Source organism: Cricetulus griseus (genome assembly GCF_003668045.3).
Source record: "Cricetulus griseus strain 17A/GY chromosome 1 unlocalized genomic scaffold, alternate assembly CriGri-PICRH-1.0 chr1_0, whole genome shotgun sequence".
Lineage (NCBI taxonomy): Eukaryota > Metazoa > Chordata > Mammalia > Rodentia > Cricetidae > Cricetulus > Cricetulus griseus.
The window spans coordinates 195,207,979-195,227,697 of NW_023276806.1; the positions used below are offsets into that span (position 1 = coordinate 195,207,979).

At 47.5% G+C, this 19,719-nt stretch overlaps 1 protein-coding gene across 6 annotated transcripts in view; it reads left to right on the top strand.

Annotated features, from left to right (window-relative positions):
* Positions 1-1,110: 1,110 nt before the first annotated feature.
* Positions 1,111-19,719, top strand: part of Plxna4 (plexin A4) — a 568,362-nt gene continuing 549,753 nt past the window's right edge. The window contains exons 1-3 of one of the 6 annotated variants that reach the window (XM_035451557.1): positions 1,111-1,606; positions 9,435-9,670; positions 12,970-13,044. The gene's annotated coding sequence lies outside the window, so the exon portion shown is untranslated. The remainder of the gene's footprint in view (positions 1,607-9,434; positions 9,671-12,969; positions 13,045-19,719) is intronic. The other 5 variants (XM_035451558.1, XM_027391406.2, XM_027391407.2 and 2 more) reach the window with 5 other exon arrangements.

Below are 19,719 nucleotides of genomic sequence, written 5' to 3' on the forward strand. Positions count from 1 at the left end.
AGAAACAAATAGAAAATAAATGTTGGCAAGGTGTGATAAAATAGGAACTTTCTGCTGTAAAAGCAGCTTCTTGGCTGTGGAAAATACGGTTCTTTGAAAAATTGAACATAGCTATATAATCAAACAATTTTACTTCTGAATGCACACCCCAAGTAATTAAGATTGGAGTGCATCTATGGTCATAGCAGCCATTTCACAATGCCAAAAGATGGAAACAGCCCCAGGATGTACCCGCATGGGTGGATAAATTGTGGCATATCTGTAAAAGGGAATAGTATTCAGCAATAAGAAGGAAGGACATTTTGACATATGCTACAATGTGATTATATATTGAGGATATTATGTTCTTCACAATGAGCCAGCCAAACCATATGATTCTACCATCTAGAATAGTCATCTCAGACACAATAGCAGGAGGAATGGGGAGTTATTTAATAGATACAAAGTTTCAAATGAAAGAAAGAGATGAGATGGGAATGGTGATCGCTATACAGTATTTAAGGCTGCTGAATTGTGAACTTAAAGCAGCTATTAAGCTGCTAAATTTCATGCATATATAAACACATTCTTAAGAAAGATATCTTTGGAGTTCATCAATTTGAGTCTGTCCCTGGGTTTCATCCATGTGCCTTTCTCCTTCCCACATTTTTTTTTTTTTTTTTTTTAATTTCCAAATGGGAACAAAGTGTCTCCTGCCTCCCATGGTGAATAGTGGGACTTGTTGAGGGTCTAATGCAGGGAACATGCATAGTACATTTGAATGCTGTGGTGGCAGGGACTTGATGTGAACTGGTAGCAGAATGAGTCTAAAGACAGCAATTAAAGCAAGGTCCCAAGGCAGCAGAACCTATGAGATAAGCAGAAACTTATGCCGGGAAATGCATGTGGCTTTGCTTTGAGCATGGCAAAGTTAAATGTGGGACATTCTTCACAGCCCAGGCATTCGAAGAATGGAGACAAATGCTTTTGCCCTGGCTAGTTATGAGGCTGTGCCACTGAGAGAAAGGGATCTCCCTCAATATGACCAGTCTGTAGAAACCACAGGGAGGTGGGAACCAGACACATGTCTCACCATTACACACAGGCAAGCCACTGTCCCTCATCCCCTTGCTGGAATGACTAAGCAGGAAGCCACAGCTATCTGGATTTCATGATAGGTCTGCTCTGCTCTTCTGTATCTGATGCTAAGAGGATACACACCCTTCTTAAGAATTCCTTTTCTAGAATTTCTTCTAGACTCCTTTCTGGAAAAGTTTCTCAGAGCTCCAGAGCAGAGCAGGAGTCTGGCCCCAAGGAGCCAGGATGCAGGCAGGAGCTGAGGGATGAAGAGAGAGGTAAAGTCTAAGAAGTGTTCTTTGTGGCTAATGTACTTCCTCAGCCTCAAGCCTGTCTGCCCAGAGGAAGCGATAGGTTTCGTGGTTTGGCATCTTGACTCCTTGCTTCTGTTTTGCTCCACTCCATTCATAATGCTGCTACCAACAAGTTAGTACCAGGGAGGACCTCCACGCCTGGAACCACTGCCTTCTGAAAAGGTGGTCAGTGCCCGTTGAAATTGCATCTGTTGAAGCCTGCCTGTCACGGAGAAGGCTCCCTGGAGGAGTTTCAGGTCAGTTAACTGACACTCCCTGCTATGCTTTACCTAGGGTTAGTTCCTCAGTGACTCATGTATTAGAAGTTTGGTCCCATGTAGCATCATTAAGAGGTATGGAGTGTAGTGGGAACCTCACGAACATTGTCCTCAGAAGAAACCAGGGAGTTTCTGTGGCACCCCATTAGGTCTTTTGAGATGGTTATTAAAGAAGCAGCTGGACTCGAATTGCTCTTTAGCTGTGTGTTTTGCCATGTGCTCTCTCCCTGTAACATATTCCCAACACTGTGAAGCCCTCTGCCATGAGATCCTCAGCAGAGGCCGGTACCAGGCCCTAGACCCTCCAGAACTGTGAGTTAGACTAACTTCCTTATGAGTACTTAGCTTTGGGTATTTTGTTATAGTGCTGGAAAACTAACAATAGCCTCCCCAGGGCCATTGGATTTGGTTGCCTTTTTTTCCTGCGTAAAGCTAATCTTACTACTAACAGTGGGCCACATGTTCTTACTGGGCTGTTAGTCTTGTGGAGAGATTTATCTACACTCAGCTGCATCTGCCTTTGGGCTGGATAGCAAGGAGCTATGGACAGGAGTCAATGGGAGTGCTCATAGGAGCCGAGCAGAATCTTTGGACATTATCCCCATTACTGAGTCTCAGACTGCTGAGCAGGGAGGAATACCCACTGCAGAGCCCTTGCTGTGGGCGGGGCTTATCTAATGTGCCGCGGCAGAACAATCTTCATGTATTTCTCATAGCAATCCCTCCAAGTAGCTCTGACTATTACCAATTTTACTGGTAAGTAAACTGAGGCACTAGATGCTAACCTTGTCACTAAAATCACCCCAGAGAGCATAAAGAATGTTACATTAGATAAACTAAGGGAATCCAGGAGTGAGCAGGTTTAGTTAGGTAAGAGAGGAGTAGATAGCACATGGAGCCTGGTGGTTTGTGATGCCAGCAATGGTGCCTTCTGGAAGTTCCTCAGCCAGCAGGCCTGTCTCTGCCACCTGTGGGGGAGCCACTGGAAGGAAGAGTCAGAAGCAGCCGAGGAGCCAGTGTTTGTGGAAGAGTGCACCTTCTAAGATTGCAAAGGCAGGGGGACATCCCCTGGTGACTGTGAAGGTGATAAGGGCCACACTGTGCACAGAGGGTCCATGCTGGGGACTGAGAGAGGTGGGAACAATTGACCGTGTCCTTCTCACCTCCTTCTCCCACCACCGAATTCACTTAGACCTGAGAAGAAAAGCATTCCAGACACTATTTTCTTTTTCTTAAAAAATTGAAAATGTATTGCTTTATGTGTATGGATGTTTTGCCTGCATTTATTTCTGTGTATCACATGGCATGTCTGGTACTCACAAAGGCAGGAAGAGGGGTATTGGAAGACACTGGAACTGGAGTTTCAGATGGCTGTGAACTGGCAGGTGGGTAGTGAGAAATGAACCTGGGTCCTGGCAAGAGCAGACAGTTAGTTCCCTTAACCAAAGAACCATCTTCCCAGCACCTCTCCACTCCATGCTCATTGCTTGTACAGTGCCTACAGTGTGTTAAGGATGTAGTAACAGAACCTATGCTCTGAGAGTCAGCCAAAGAGAACACCCTAGAACCATGTAGCCCTCAGCAAGTGGGTGAGCACCAAGTCGGCAGGGCAGGGCTTCAGCTGTGTTGATCTCTTTTCTGTCAAAGTCACCACCTCAAAGCCATTTGCTCAGAGGCAAGTGTGGACATAGTATGGGACCCTTGTCTTGTGATGACATTTAGGGATCCTTGCCCATGGGTGTAGAGCCATAGCCAGCATCATTAAGGGATGCGTGGAGCCACATAGGCGCCTGTGACAGAGGCTGGGGCAAATCTGTGCGCTAAGTGTCAGAAATGCTCCCAGCCCTGGCTGACAGGGGGAAGTGACAAACCATGGATGGTGGGGGGGGGGGAATCTGAACAAGGCACATTCCTATATGGCCTTTGAATTGCTCGTGGGATTTCCATTTTTAAAGACTTTGAAAAAATCAGAAGAGTAATATTTTGTGACAGGAAAATAGAACATGACTTGAAATTCATATCTTAGTGTCTAAATATAAAGTTCTGTTGGACATCAGCTCATTTGTCCCCACTGACTGGCTGGTTTAGGAGTATTGCAGAGTTGAGGGGAGAGTAGGCAAGACCTTAAATATGTGTTAACCGGCCCCTCTGGGGAGAGGCTCTCTGACCATGAGGAATTTAAATCCCAGCTGGAATGCCTACAGTTGGGGTGACATCTGGCAAGTTCTCCAGCTTTTGGAAGTGTGGGTTTCTTACCTGTAAGATAGAGTGACCAGAATGCCTTGATTCTGGGGGTGTTGGGATGGCTAAGAATGACAGACAGATGAAATGATCCAGGCAAAGCCCTGGGGTACTGTAAGTGCCCAGGAAAAGCTTGGAATGGCCACTCTGCTGGCTTCTGTGACCTGAGTCATGGTGTTGGGCCTTTGAGGGTTCTAATCTGAGCTTCCTGCCCCCATAATCCATCAGTATAAAAACAGTCATGCCACAAACTCCCACTGCCCTAGTTGCCACGCCTCCCCCTCTATCATGGTCCCCTGAACTTCGGTCCCTAATGAACCCCTCCCTTAAGTTGTTCCTGTCTGGTGATTTTATTACAGTGATAAGAAAAACAGCAACTACCAAAGCCTTGATGGAGGGAGCAGGTTCTCTTGGCAGTTGGGGCTTCAGCCACAGGAGAACACAGCACTCTTCCCCTCTGGAGGAGGCAGCAAAAAGGCACCATCCTGGAGGCAGAGATCAGCTCTCTCCAGACAGCAAAGCCTGCTAGTTCCTTGGTCTTTCACTTCTCACCCTCCAGTAGGGGGAGAAAGGTATCCCTGGTCTTTGTACACCAGGTCTTGGTTTCTGCTTCTGGCTTGCCATTCCCAGCATCAGAGGAGGTGTCTGCTCTCCCCACCACAGGCTATCAGGAGGGTCCTCTGGCTGGCCAGGGGTGACTACCTATACTTGGAGACAGAACTCTGCCCTGGTTGTCACCTGACTCTGCCTGAGGGGGGCGAAGTGGTCAATAACCTTTAAGTCACCCAAAGCCCCCAGAGGCTACACTGTTACTCAGAAAATGAACACAGAAATGGTTGTGCTGCCAGAACTTGCCCAGTTGGCTTCAACCACCTTCTTGGGAAACAGTTCCTCTTGGAGAGCCAAGTGGTAGCTTACTAGCGTGTTTCATAGACACAGAACCAGAGTTAGAGGTATATATACCTCTAATATAACTCCTGGAATCTACATCCAGCAGAGGTTACTGCCCTGGCTCCTCCGAGTTCCTCTGATTTGTCTTGGTGTTGATTTTAACATGACTTTCACTACCATTTTCCTTTCTGTTGTGGTCATCAGTCGCATAGGCTATAGTACATTCTATGGAGCCTATCTCTGGAGTCTGCCTGGCTCTACCTGCCTTGGCTTATGACTGGCCAGCTGTGTGGGCTTAGAACTGTTCCTTAACTTCCCAGAGCATCAGATCCCTTATATGTAAAGTTGGCTATCCAGAGTTCCGACTTGGCTGGATGTGGTAGTGCACACTTGTAATCATCGCACTTGGGAGTCAGAGGCGAGAGGATTCCCCCCTAAGTTCAGAACCAGCCTGGTTCCCACAAACTCTAGGCCAGCCAGAGCCACACAGGTCCCTGTCTCGGAATAAGCAAGCCTACATGCGCTCAAGAAATGGCTGTGCTTTCATGTCCTGGCTTCAAACTCAAAAAGAGCCTTTATTGGTCTGTTTTCCCATCATTTTCAGGTTCAGGCAATGTGCACTTGAGGTTTGGCTTTCCTGTTTATTGGCACTTCTGATATAAAGGGCTCCTCTTAGTACCTAAATTTAAAGGCTTCCCACAGGCACTGTAAGGGACAGAACGAGTACAATGTAGTGTTTGGGTCACCTCAGGACTTCATCTCTAACTTTGCTTACATATGCTAATGAGTGCTAGAAATAAATTTTCACTAAAAGTAGGAGGTGGCAAGCAGGAGACAGGGCCAAGGAGATAACGGGTGTCAAGCAGATGTGAGTGGGAGAGGAGATGGAGACCTTTCCCAAACACCCAGGGCAGTGGGAGGGAGAAGCCACGTCCTCCATCTGTCTCCACAGAGGGCCACATGTCCCTGCTCCCTGCCAAGTACCAGCCCAGGCAGATACAAATTGAGTTTTTGGTGGGGCTTGAGTAGTGAGTGAGCTTGCTCCTTTTAATACTAAAAACTATGGGGAAGAGATTGGATTGCCACTGTTCAGGTTCTGAGACTCTCAGACTGGCCAAAGTCTTTGTCTCTGTGTCTCCTTCTCTTTGCATACCCCAGTGTCTTTATCAGGGAGCCAGAGAGAGTGTGTGTGAACACTGAACAAGAACAGGAAGAGCCTGGCCCAGTGGCATGGTGGTAACCCCAGTGTATTAGTTACTTTTCTTGTAGCAACAAAATACCTGACCAAAGCAACTGAAGGAAGGGTTCATTTGGGCTCCAAGTTCAAGGGTACAGTCCATCATGACAGGAAAGTGGTGGTGGCAGGAGCTGGAAGAGATAGTCACATTGCATCATAGTCAGGAAACAGAGAACAATAGATGCCTGTGCTCAGCTAGCCTTGTCCTTTCTATGCAGTCCGAGACCCCAGCCCAGGGAATGCTACCTCCCATAGTGGATCTTTCCACCCCAATTAATCTAATGTAGAAACTCCCCCACAGAGGTTTGTTTTCATAGTGATTCTAGATCTTGCTCCTTGACAGTCACAACAAACTATGACGCCCTTGAGAGGCTGAGGCAGGAGTATTGTAAATCTAAGACCTGCTTGGGCTATCGGAAAGAATAGAAAGAGGGCCTAGCATTGCCACTTCCTGGTACTCTGCTGCTCAGCATCTTGGTTTTTCCCAGAGCACAGCTTCCTGAACCATTTCTTGTCTTCTTGCACTGCTCTTTCTCTTTCCCCTGGGGATTAATGGACAAGATTCTTGAAATGAATGTCCCAGGGAAGGTTTTGACAGACATCGAGCTCTATTCAGTTCCTGAATATTTGGAGAAGTTTCTTCACCAAGTTCAGAGACATTGAAAGGCCTCCCTTCCACTCCACTCTGGTCAGGTCCAGACAGCCTGTGCCTTGCTGGGTATTTGAGGGGGCGGTAAATGCAGATAGTTCTAGTTCTCTCCCTCACTCTCATTCCCCAATTCTTCATGCCACTTGAAGCCAGACTTCAGGCTGAAGCCTCTGCTGGGCCTCAGAGTTGGGCAGCTCTAGCCTGCAGCTGAGCTCCTGGGGATGAAGTCTGGCCAGGGAGAGCTGAATCCATTTCTGTGGAGAATAAGGTTCCTTCTAGCATGGAGGAGCTCCAAGCCACAAACAATGAGGTGTGACAGACACATCCCACTGATCTGATTGCCACCGGAAGCACCATGAGTACAGATGCCCTGAGAACTACAAATGAAAGTGCATTTCAGAGAAGGGCCCGAAGTGAGGGAGGGGATGCTGGAAGGGTCGAGCTGATTATTATTCTCAGAATTCAGGAACCTGGCACTGCTGGCTGCAGCCAGAACCAACCTGGTCTACTGCCACCAGCAGCATTGTATTTGGTTGCAGACAAACCCAGTCCTCTTTAGAGTAGCAAGCAAGCCTCAAACACAGCGCTTTGTCATCGTCTTAAATTCTCATCTATTTTGTGTCCATAATTATTTACTTTCCTATACATTCGTAATCACTGGGTACAGAGCACTTTACATTATCCCCCCCCCCCCACACACACGCTTAGCATGACTGTGAATTCGCATTTCTTGTGTACTGACATTGTTTTTGAGTCTTGTCTTCAGGTATCTGTATGCTGCTCATTAAATGTATCCCTTTTTAATTGGTTTCGCCAAGTGATTCCCTCATTACTGGCCATTTGGGCTGTCTCCAGTTTTTCACCGTTATAAACAGTGAAATGGCCAGGGCATCTTAAGATGGAGCAATGACAACAAAGAGCGGAAATGCTGCTGCCTTGATTCTCACTGGCAACCAAATTTAGAGAGCCTCCACACTGTTCCTCCCCGAAGCCGGAGGAAACAGCTGCCTTGAAGGATGGCTGGATGATTTATAGGGAACAAGATGTGTTCAGTGGGTTTGTCAGTATCCCACTGCATTAAGGATACGCTTGTTAATTATCTGTGGTTAATATGATAATTTAGGAAAAACAACACCTATTAGGAGTTCTTCATTAGGCAAAAGGCTTTTCATTTCTGAGCAAACAAAGGCTCCAAAATTAATGATATTCACCTCTGATCTGTGACTGGGCAGGGAGAACAAAGAGTGGATTCCTCTTATTTTAACTTTCTTACAGCACCCTGGTTGTTGTGGGTAACAAATGCTTCCCTTCTGGAAAATTCTCCTAGGCCCAGCTTCTGTGTCGATAGTTGCCTCTTTGCAGAGCCACTCAATTAAGCATGGTGGGACCAATCAGATTTGCAGGTGTCTCTATAAACCTTTGCTCCATCATCTGAATTGAGAAACTTCTGTCTGCTAACCTTAGGACTTGATGGGGCAAGTGGTAGTGTTCTTATTTTCCAGGCTAAGAAATAAGGGTTCAACAATGGTGGCAGGCTTGTTGGGCTTCCGTGGCCAGGTAGAGAGGATGGTCATAGAGACCCAGGTCTTTTAACCTCTTCTCTGGCCTCCATCCTATTGCCCATTGCCTAGGGTAGAGCTGCCAGACAAGGTTCAAGATTAGGAGATTCATATTCATGTGGAAACATTTAACGTGTATCAGTCCTTCTGAGGGAGGATGTGTGGGCAAAGGGAGAGGGAGTCACTGGATGTCATGCCGAAGCCAATATCTGGAAGACCTGAGGAGGAACAGTCCATCGGCATCCAACCTCACCGCCATATTTCAATAAGTATCGAATGTAACTCATGGGCTGCATTCAATCACTGCTCCCGGTGTCACCGAGTCATCCTCCAATGCCCCCTTTCATATTTCATTTTGGCTTGGACAGTGCAAACGCCATGGAAGCCATAAAGAATAATTTTTATGTAGAGGTCATCTGCTGAGCCAGCATCTGCTGCACAGACGCCCAATCTCCTGTTTGGTGGGAGGCAAGAGTCATAGGCTAAGTGGGGGATGGAGAAGGGTCTCAGAGGAGTGAGGATCCCATTTAAAGCCACATAGGATTAAGTTGCACAGTGAAATATTTAAGTTTAGATGCCGTTTCTGTATTTCATCGCCCCCTGGTCCTCCCTTTTACTCTCCCAATGACTTGGCCCTCTGAGTGCATGGGGACAGAAAGAGCTGAGGGTGTCAAAGGCACAGCCACACCCACACCCACTAGCACTTGAACTCTCCTGTGTGGGACGTCATGTCGATGGTGGCTGCAGCCTCTGAGGACCAACAGAACAGTCCTCCATAAATCAACCTCCATCCATTTCAGAGTGCGAAGCTGTCTGAGGAGGTCTTGGTGATGTTAGGAGATGGATTGTTCCTTGTATCAAGTCCCTACTGCTGCAGAGCTCAATAGATGGTCACAGACAGCCACATAACTTTGTTCAGAGCTCCCTGTGCAATGGGGGTGACTGTTGTATGCTTGGGCTGTGTCCTTGCTGACTAGAAAGATCAAATTAGACGAACAGGGAAGCATTTCAATTTATTTGTTTATTTGTTTTGTTTTTGAAACAGGGTTTCACTATACAGCCCAAGATGGCCTTAAACTGGTGATACTCTTGTCTCTGCCTCCCAAAAGCTAAGCGTTGGGATTACAGGCACACAGTGTCTCGCCTGGCCATACAGTTCAGCTTGAACCTTGTGGTTTCCTCTTCCTTCCTGACAGCTTACTTTCTGCTTTCATGTAATTTTCTCTGCAGGGCTTTTCCAAGTGTGGTCCAGGGACTGCCCTGCGTCACAGAAGACAAGCAATGCTATGCATGTAGACTTCTAGGCCCTACCAGAGACCTGTGGAAATGGGAACTGGGGGCATCTGAGAGCTCAGGAGTCTGCCCTTTGAACCCCATTCGTGAGTAATTCTTGTGCCACAGCCCTTGGAGTTCTTTCAGGGCATTTGCTGAGAGTATTCACTCTCTTTCTTTGCGGTCTTGAAAAGGTGTGTATGGAGCGAGGGAGGGTGGTGTAGAAAATGAGGTAAATGAAAACTTTTGGTTGAAGCTTGGTGCCTCCTCAAGAGGCTTTTAGCTCATTGTCTTGGGCCTCCCTAATATAGTGAGAAGTGCACCAGGGCCCTTTGCCTGAGGCTGTTGACCACAGCAGCCCACCTCTAGTTTGTCTGTTAGCTCTTGGGCTATCATTCTAGTTAACAAGTATGTTTCTTTCTGGTGTGGCTGTGTGGCTTGAGGAGCCCTTTCCTGGGTTTAGAGGCTCCTCCCGAAAATACAGGGTGGAAGAATGCTTTTCCTTTTAAACTGGGGGAGCTCTAGTGAACACCTTGTTGGAATTGGATTTTACAAGAAGGACATTTATTTTCTGTCATCAGCAGGAAGAGTGGGGAGGTCAGGCAGGCTAGGGGTGCTCGCACGGTGGTTCCCTGGACTGCCTTGTATGGCAGTCTGGGTTCAGGCCTGTGTCTGGTGTGAGCACTTCTATGTGGAAAGAACACTGTGTGGACACTGGGCTCTTGCCTGACACTCAAGCTGATAAGACCCATCAAACAGGCACACAGGTGACTCTGAACTAGGTTCAGTGGGCAGTGAAGAAGGGGCTTACTGTCCCATCCAGACTAGTGACAAAAAGAATTTGGTCATCCACCAGATGAGTTAACCTCTTAGTCTCTAGGACCCCTTTCTTCTAGAAAGTTGGGGGCCCCCCAGTCCTTCTGCTGTACCCCAGACACACTCAGGAAGCTGTCCTGCACCCCTAACTTACCAGCCACACTGTTTCTCCCCCACCTCCAATGACAGTCAGTGAGCAGCCTATTTCAAAGCTGCCCTATGCAGTGCAGCCAACGGAGGGTTGATTTCACACTTGGCTTATCTCATCTCTCTCCATGGTCTTGCACCCCATCCGTCTTTCATTCATGGCCCTTTTTTGTTCACCCTTGACTGATTTGGCTCTTACCTAATTCTGACATCTATTTTTCCTCTCCCCACCCCCGATTTACCATTGAATTGTGTCAGTGTCACTGTCGGCTTCTATATTTCTTTTACAATTCAGCCTTTTCTTCCTCTGTTATAGCCTTTCAGGCTTGTGAATGGCAGTGATTGCGAGGGCCATGCCGTGCCCCTCCCGGATACTCAGAGGCGAGGGTCCACATCTAAGAGGCAGTGTGACCTGAACCAGGGACTTGATTTCCTCACCCGTTTGTTTTTCTTTTTCATTTTGTCTATAAAATTGGATAGTCTTAGCTGATCACATCTGTACTCCTTTTTAGCAGTTTTTTCCCCCCTTCAGATCTCATGTAACCCTGGCTTGTCTTGAACTCATTAGGTAGCTAATGATGACCTTTAATTTATGATCCTTCTGCCTCTACCTTCTAAGAGCTGGGATTATAGGTATGCACCAGGATGTCGTTCCTTTAAGTGGTGCTGGGGATCAAACTCAGGACTCCAATGCATACTACATACTACATTGCAGCATTCTATCGACTGAGCTACACTCCCGATTTTCTTGCAGCTTCAATTTTAGTCAGTTCTGTGGTTTATAAGACTGGGCTATTGACAGTTTATTTTAACACATGTAAGAGCAGTGCTATTAATCTGCTTTGTTGGACCATAACAGAATTCCCTAGGTAATGAACTCATAGAGATCACAGTGTAAGACTGAGCAGGCCCTTTGCTTTGGGCCTCTGGTGTGTGTTAGACAGTAATGACAGAGCACACGACAGAGCGAACTGTTCAGTGCATAACTAGAAAGTGAGCAAGAGAAGGAACAAGGTGCTTAGTCCCCACCATCTCCTTCAAGGACACCCCCTCCCAATGATCTAAGGATGCCCCACTAGGCCCTACTTAACACATGGACCTTTGACAGTATTCAACATACAAAGCATAGAAACAGTCAACTCATAAGTCTCTGCAGAGAAAACACGTTAATTTTGCATCTCATTATGATATGCCCATGGGTGTCAGTGCATACCAGATCAATGCATGCTTTGGAGATAAAATACTGGCCTAAATTCAAGGTGAAGCTAAGATTAACAATGACCAAAACACCAAAGATGAATATTTCTTGATTATTCACTTTGTTGTCCAAGTGTAACCACCGCTCCCCCTTTGCTTTACAATGTCTTTTAATCCTTCTCCCAAGTTCCTTCAGTATGGAGTAGGGACTAGAACCCATACCCACTTGGATAGGAATGAGGTATGCTTGGCTCTGTGCTCTTGGCAGGATGGACTTGTTCTTGGAACCTTGTTGATCACTTGGTACTTTGAGCAAATTGGACAAAGACACTCTTCTGAGTTGAATGTACCTTTTATTTACAGCTTAACATGTCTATTTGGTGGTGCTGGGAAAAAAAAAAAGGGTGCTGTTTAGATGCAGGGCCGCCTACCCCTTTGTCACTGCCTGAGATAGCTGAGTTCTCAATCTGCCCAGGGGCCTTACTCATGAGACCACCCAATGGCTTTGTGAACCACAGGTCACTTTACTGTGGACACTCCCTGTTTGAGCCTGCACTGGCCTTTGCTTCCCTGGATTGCAGTCACATTTATACACTGTTCTAGAAATGCATGGAGCGTAAAAACAAAAATGAATCTATGCAATATACTCGAATTCCGCCAGCTCTCTCAACTGGAAGCTGTACACGGGAATGCCTATGTTGATCTGTTCGATTCTAACCACCAAACCTTGCTTCTTCAGTTAGCCCTGACTCTCTTTCTTTTAGGACAGATTTTCCCCTTAAAACTTCACATTCTCTGAGTGGTTATCCCAGGGCAGAATTTTTAACTGTGTACGAACACACGCCTTTGGAAGAAAGAGTATCTAGACAGATTTGGCCTTAAGTGGAACACCCAAGAGCCTATCACTGTTAGCAGCCAGCTGTCTTCCGTCTTCCCATGGGCCCCTCCTTCACCTCCGTAGCTCCAGAGTGGGTCTTGAGAGCCTTCACGGGGGGAGGGGCATAATCTTAGTGTCAGAGAAAGTGGATAATGTGCTAACTGTGACCTCTTGGGTATCTGGCTGACGGCTTTCAGTACTGAACAGGTTTTCCGATGGATAACAAAGGAGATGAACAACTAAGAGGTGGTTTCCCAGAAGGAGTCTTGACAGCTCCTGGCAGTCACTAGCACTTTCCTTCATTGCTCTTTTCTCCCCCACAAACCACTTGCAAGTGTCTTTGGCAGGAGAATGGGAGGGGATGATGACCTCTGTGGAGGCAGAAAGCAAAGGGGGCCAGGGAGGTATCTGAGAGTCATGACCACAACCTTCCCTTCTTTCTCACCCTTACTCTAGGGACTTGAGACAGCCGGGTCCCATGTAAATGCATCTTCTTCAAGTAGCCTACAGATGTGACCATCTCTACCCTAGGTAATTAATTAACGTCTGAGAGAAGACGGTTAAGTTCGAATACCAGGAGGTGGATGTGGGTCGTTAGAATAGTCATTGCTTGAAAAGTGCCATAGTGGGTTTACACCATGAGAATTGGCAAACACTATGAATTAGATGTGTGTGTGTGTGTGTGTGTGTGTGTGTGTGTGTGAGAGAGAGAGAGAGAGAGAGAGAGAGAGGGGGGGGGGCAGATGTATTTGCCCATGGATGCATACATGGAAGCTAAAGGTCAACTTCGGGTAACTGCCTCAAAACTACTGTTCTTAAAACTACCTGAGATGTCTCTAGCTTATTTTTGAGGTGAGGTGTCTCAGTGAACCTGGAGCTCACCTTTAGATGAGACCGGGTGGCCTGACTGGTAGTGCAGAAAGATCCATTCTGCCTGTCCCCACCCCAGTTCTGGAGTTACATGCCAGCTCTTTATGTGGTGAGGATCTGAACTCAGGTCCTCATGCTCGCACAGCAAGCATTTACCACTGAGCAGTCTTCCATACACAGGATCTTTTTATTTTGAGAACTCATTTGCTACGAACACCCCTCATTTCTAGGCTGTCTGACTAAATCGATGAAATCAGAATCTGTGTGTATGAAGTATTACGGTTTTTAGGATTTCTCAGGTAGTTTTAATTTGTAGCCAAACTTGGACTTGGGGCCACTGTGTAAGCTCCTCATTGCACACAGCAGGAGGTGGGATCAAAGGTGTAAAATGCCCCCACCCCCAAATTTGGCAGCTCCCAGAGTATTTCCAGCACTTAGGAAAAGCACACTCTCTTCCCTCCAACTTTGGCAGCCTTAACTCTGGCAGTTGACCTCTTTGGCTCTCCTTTCTGGCTCACATTCCTCTATCTGACCCTGCTTGTTTAGCTCTCAAGCAGTGCTTCCTAGGAGCTGAGACCTCACATGTGGTCCTTGTCCTCAAAGTGAGGCCTCTGTGTGAAATGAGAGCCCTCCCCCTCCCAGTCATGCAGAGGGCAACGTATCATTTACATTGGTTCAAGATTCCTCAAAGTTGGGGTTTGGGCTTTCACTGCCCAAAACACCATGGTCCTTCTGCCCCAGGGGAAGCCCCTCATCTCTGCACCAAAGGGTGGCCAGAGAAGGCCAGGGGCCCTCCTCCTGTGAGGAGATGAGTAATGAAAATACTTTACAAAGTGCTTTCACAAGCATGATCTCATTTGGCTTGATGACCCAGGGGCTCCTGAATGGAAAAAGGAGTGGGGGGCTTGGGAATTCAAATTGCATCTCCATTGTCTTGGGAAACCCTTTCCGGCAAATAGGAGTCTTCAAATCCCCACCTTCCCATCCCTCCTTCTCAGGCCAGGAGCATTTAGAACTAATTGAATCACTAGCTCAGCTAATGCAGCCTCCATTAAGACCAGAAGGCCCCCAGGGAGAAGCCATTGAAGATAAGTAGGAAGAGCCACACCCAGCCCCAGCATCCTCCCAGCCCCCCACTGCCTTAGCCTCAGTGCCCCATGGACCTGCCTGCCTGACCCTGCCTGATATGTGGTGGGAGGAGCTGGGGACAGGGATAATTTACCTGCTCCATTTGTCCCAGCTCCTTATCCCAAGGAAAAATATGCAATCTTGGTAGAATTGATAGGTGTACATACATAATAGGTGGTTTGTGCCTCTTGTCTTGATTTTCTTTTGGAATAAACTCTTCCTCCTTTGGGGAAATTAAATGACAAAGTAAATCGCTGACTGCCCAAAGGTCTTGGGGGTGGGTAGCTGGAAAGGTAGCAACAGAAACTCAGATGTTCTGACTTTTGTTCACCCAGACAACAGCAACTTTTCTGTCTGAGGTAGGATGTGGGTTGGATTTGCTAGCAGTTTGGACAGTGAGAGGGGAGGGGAGGGAAGGAATCCCGGTAAGACAGACCAACAAGGTTCTGGAAGCCATGGGGTCGATGGCCATGGTTAATGTGGGAATGCTCAATCTGTGTGTATAGGATAAAAGAACAGGGACCTGGTTAACTTGGGATGAATGTGCTTTTTCTCCCTCCTGAAGTCAGATGGACAGTGAATGTCTCCAGGAGTATGTGCTGTAGTTCGGTGATGGCTGAACTCTTGGCCAGTCCTTCCAGAGCTGTCATTCAAACCTGAAGCCTTTTCATCCCCCAGTCTCTATGACTACACTAGCCTGTACACACCAAATGTGGCAGGGCCCCTAGCTCTCTTCTCCCATCACCCATGCATGTGTCTGGCTTGTACGTCATCCTCTCTCTCCCTTTGGCCTGTTCGGTCTGCTCTCTGCCCTTCATCTCCACTGTCTGGATTTCCTGGGGGATGGTAGAGTGGGCAGCCATCAGCTGAGCTGGTCTAGCCCTGCTGAGAACCCTGCTGACTAACAGGGCATTTGGCATTTTGGTCAGTGATGAGTCCCTCTGAGAGGTTTGATGGCTCCTTATTAAAAAGAAAACAACACATTTGCATCTTACATCACAATATCTCCTCATGAGAAAGACCAGAGAAGACAGAAACAGCACCCAAAATAAAAATATTATCTACCACCATCCAGGAACTGCTACTGCTAATGTTTTGGTGACTTTCTTGCCAACTTTAAACTAACGTGCGCGCGCGCACGCACACACACACACACACACCACACACACACACACCACACACACCACACACACCACACACACACACACACACACACACACACACACACACACACACACACACACACACACACACCACACACACACACACACACACACACACACACACACACACACACCACATTCTTTATGCACGCGTATATTCACATAAGAGTAGTCTCCTTTATTCAAAGTGCTTCTGATTTTGGCTTTGGAACACAGCCATGTGCTGTTTGATGTTTTGGCCCACCAATAGAAAGGTAGTCTCAGAGATTAGAGTGGAATTGAAAGATCAGCTAGTGATGTCATAGCTGTCTTTCATTGTATAAGGACACTATGTGACACTCAACAACACTGAAATTATCAAAAGGCATACTTTTTGGGGGGGCAGTTTGAGACAGGATTTCTCTGTGGCTTTGGAGGCTGTCCTGGAACTGGCTCTTGTAGACCAGGCTAGTCTCAAACCGCCTGCCCCTGCCTCCTAAGTGCTGGGATTAAAGGTGTGCGCCACCACCGCCTGGCAAGGCACACTTCTTATAACATGTCCCCAAGTTCATTAAATGATGCATGTGGACCCTTTGTTACTGGAGAGTTCTCTAATCCCAAATCCCAAATGATCTAAAGACTTGGACATTCTGAGTGTCATGTCAGCACTCAGAGAAGTTTGGAGTTGGAGGCTTTTGGATTGTGGATGCCCAACTGGTGATGGTGTATCTCTCTCTCTATGCAGTGTGTGTGTGTGTGTGTGTGTGTGTGTGTGTGTGTGTGTGTGTGTACAAAACAAAAATAGCTGGATGGTGGAGGCACATGCCTTTAATCTCAGCATTTGGGAGGCAGAGACAGTGAGTTCCAGGGCAGCCAGGGTTACACAGGGAAACCCTGTCTTGAGAAACAAACAAAACAAATGAAAAAATGAGGTGAAACCTTAGGTGTGACTCTTTCCAAAGGAAACAATATGAGAGAGAAGAAAGAGAGAAAGACGCTCAGTTCTCACATGGTTCTCTTTGTAGCCACAGTGTTTTTTGTTTTTTGTTTTGTTTCGTTTTGAGTCAGATGACATTCCAGCTCTCAGACAGGTTGGGAGGAGGGGGCAGGGGTGCCAGCAACCTCAGTGAACATGGGCAGATTGGGTATGCTCAAGAGCCACTGTGATTGTGGGTAGCCCTCCTGGACCTGTTATCCCAAGTCAGGCAGACACACAGCCTCAGTGTTCACATCTGTAAGATGGGGCTAATAGTGACACACCTAGAATGTTTACATTTATGCCCGCAGGCAGAGCCTGAGTCAGGGAGCAAAGGCAGACAGGTAGCCCAGGAGGTGAGCAGATAGGTCAGAGAGTCAGGTCATGGGGTCTCTGGCTTCTTGGGGCTCCTTGGGCAGACTGGGAAGATCTGTCTGGATGTGGAGGAGACCTTCCTCTTGGGACACAACCTCCCCTGTGCTTTTGGTTACCATTTGCCTGCAGCTGAGACCCACAAAGACTGGGAGGTGCTGGGGCACAAGGAGATGAGCTAGCCTCTGTTCCCAAAGCAGGGCACTGGTGGTGTAGCACTTTTTCCTGCAGCTGGGCTTGAAACCAGATGTGGTGCGGGGGTGTGACCCAGGCCCTGCAATATCGCTGGCCTCTACCCTCAAGAAGAGGCAGTTAGACAGAGAGAGAGAGAGGCTGTGACACAGATGCCAGGAGGGGAGGTTTTCAAGGCAGTGATTGTCTGAGATCTCTGACTAGACATACAGAGGAAGGGAGAGAGAGAGAGAGAGAGAGAGAGAGAGAGAGAGAGAGAGAGAGAGAGAGAGAGAGAGAGAACACAACCATTCAGCCTCCTGAACTAAAACCAAGTTGCACTCAAGTGCACTGCCTCCCTGCTTCCCACCTCCCAGGAACAGCTGGCCCTGGTCTCACCCCATCACCTTACACCTCTCTTGCTTCCCAGGAGAAGGCTTGCATGCTAGCATGGGGTAGGGGTGATGGGGGAAGGGGTGGAGCTCCCAATCTGCACATTCTCACAGCAGCCCAGCCTGGACTCCTCTAGGCTGAAGGCAAGTGGGTCCATCCATGAGAAGGAGGCTTAGTATCGCTGGCATCTGCAGCCCATGGTTGGGCCAAAGGCCTGAGTCATTGAATTGTGACTAGACTAGAACATCTCTTAGGCTTCGTTTGTAAGAAGTTATAAAAGGGGCTCAAAGTCAGAATCATTTCCTACAGAACCAGTGAGGTGAAGCTTGCACTAACCCACCAAACCCATCCTGGCCATTTGCCTTGATAATGCATTCAGCTGAAATCTCATTGGTGGCTTAGAACTGGCAGTGTATTTACACCAGGTGCATGGGTGAATACCCCAAATTGGGTATTTGGAGAATAGGGAGTTAACAATTATCAGCACATCACTGCCCTCTAGAAACCATGCTGGGGAAGTGTTTTATGAATGGTGATATAAACTATGCTGGAAAGTATTTTGTGAATGGTGCTCTGATTTTGGGGTTGGTCAGTACTGGGCCCAACAGAAGGAGTCATTCTGGTCTAGCTGGCCCAAACATTCTAAGACCCATTGTAGGATTTATCTGGTCTCTGTCTACTTTGTTGTATGACGCCCCCAAGTCACATAGCCACCTTTTCCAACATGGGCTGAAGGGTCCCCTTGGTCTCTTGTCCCTTCCCCTATTCTCCAGCCCCACCCACCAGGAGCTGCCTGCCACCAAATTGCCATGCCAGCAATTTCCTCAGCCGCTTAAAAGGCCATCAAGACAGCATCAGACTGCCTGTACACGCTAAACCCAAATGGCTATGGAGCAGAGCCCAGAGAAGGATGCTAAATTGGATTCTATCAAATCAACATCAGCTGCGTGCAAGCCGCTGATAATGAAAGGCCCCTAACGATGGTGTTCATCTCTCTAAAGAGATGACGAGGAGCTGAGAATGGATGGCTGTTGGCGCTTGCTGAGGAGAGGTGGAAGCACCCAGGATAGGGCCTGTGATCGATGACCCTCCGTGGGTACCAGCAGGAAGGAAAGATGCAGTGCAGGTAAAGAGGATTGTTCTCCATTCTCAGAATGGGCATGGATACCGGAAAGGTACTGGCATTTCACACACACAAAGCACAGAGTCTGACATTCATCATGACCTACTCCCACTGTCCCTTTGCAAGTCTCCAGGCCCGTGACGGTAACTGCAGACAGGAGGAGGATGGAACAGCAGGTCTAGGGTTTAGTCTGGAGTTTCTTATTTTCTTTTATTCTCCAGCTTTATTCTGGATTACATCTTCTTGACATGCATGCTAGTTTCCTTTGGCTACTCCTGGTTCAAAACAACAAGTTATTAGCATATAGTTTTAAAGTGAGGGGCCTCACGAGTCCTGCCACATTGTGAACAGCATGTGGATAAGGCTGCATTTCCCTCTGGGGCCTCCAAGGAGGGTGGCTTCTTTGTTTTTTTCCAGCTTCTAGGGTTCACGGTCCTTGGCTCTTGGCCCCGCCTCCATTTTCAAAGTTAACATGGCTTCCTGTTTTCTTTTCCTTTTCTACGGCAGCCTCTCTCCCAAAACATAGCTAGGAAAGGGTTTTTTACTATTAAGGCATTTGATGGTGAGGATGGATCTTCCTGGACAATCAAGGTCATTCTCTATTTCAGTGGCCTTGACTTTAACAGTGTCAGTCAATTCCTTTTGTCATATAAGGTGACACCTGTGTGGGGGCATGTTTTGGGAGAGCTACTGATTTTTGCCCGTGTAGTGTGCTGAAGCCTTTTTGTTCACATGTTCACATTCCCTTCGTTTGGCTGAAGTGCTTGGTGATCAGGCTGCAGCCAGATGGGATCAACATTCCCAGCCTGGGCTGCCATGGCCACAGGCAGACAGCACTGAGGAAGTGGTGTTTGTGGTTGTCACTGCCAAGGTCTGTGCCAGCTGGAATGGGGAGTGAGAGGCCTGCTGGATGGGGCTGCCTTGAGTCTCCTTCCTGAGAGGAGGAGAGCCAAGGATGGCACTGTTCACTAGATGATACATCAGGCTTTTCAAAGCCACATCGGTAAGTGGGGGAGGTGCATGGCTTTGTA